At 57.1% G+C, this 247-nt stretch overlaps 1 protein-coding gene across 1 annotated transcript in view; it reads right to left on the bottom strand.

The window, feature by feature from the left end:
* Positions 1 to 247, bottom strand: part of LOC119591499 — a 27,560-nt gene that overhangs the window by 14,173 nt on the left and 13,140 nt on the right. The window lies entirely within an intron of this gene.

The following is a 247-nucleotide window of genomic DNA, read 5'->3' on the forward strand; positions in this document are numbered from 1 at the left end:
CAGGAGGGAACTCAGCTGATCCCCAGAACCTCGCCTCGGCTCCGAACCAAATGAATATTGCAGCTCGGCAAATATTACGAAAATCCTACTGTTCTAATGTTCGCGCATCGTGGAAGACCCACAGAGAGAGAGGGAGAGAGAAGGAGCGAGCGAACACGCGGACACGTCGTGATGGAGCGCCGAGCGAGCGCCACAACACAACAAAGACGCCTCGCCCCGACGCCGCCACAGGGCTCATTCTTGCAAG

Source organism: Penaeus monodon, chromosome 28 (genome assembly GCF_015228065.2).
Source record: "Penaeus monodon isolate SGIC_2016 chromosome 28, NSTDA_Pmon_1, whole genome shotgun sequence".
NCBI classification, from domain to species: Eukaryota; Metazoa; Arthropoda; class Malacostraca; order Decapoda; family Penaeidae; genus Penaeus; species Penaeus monodon.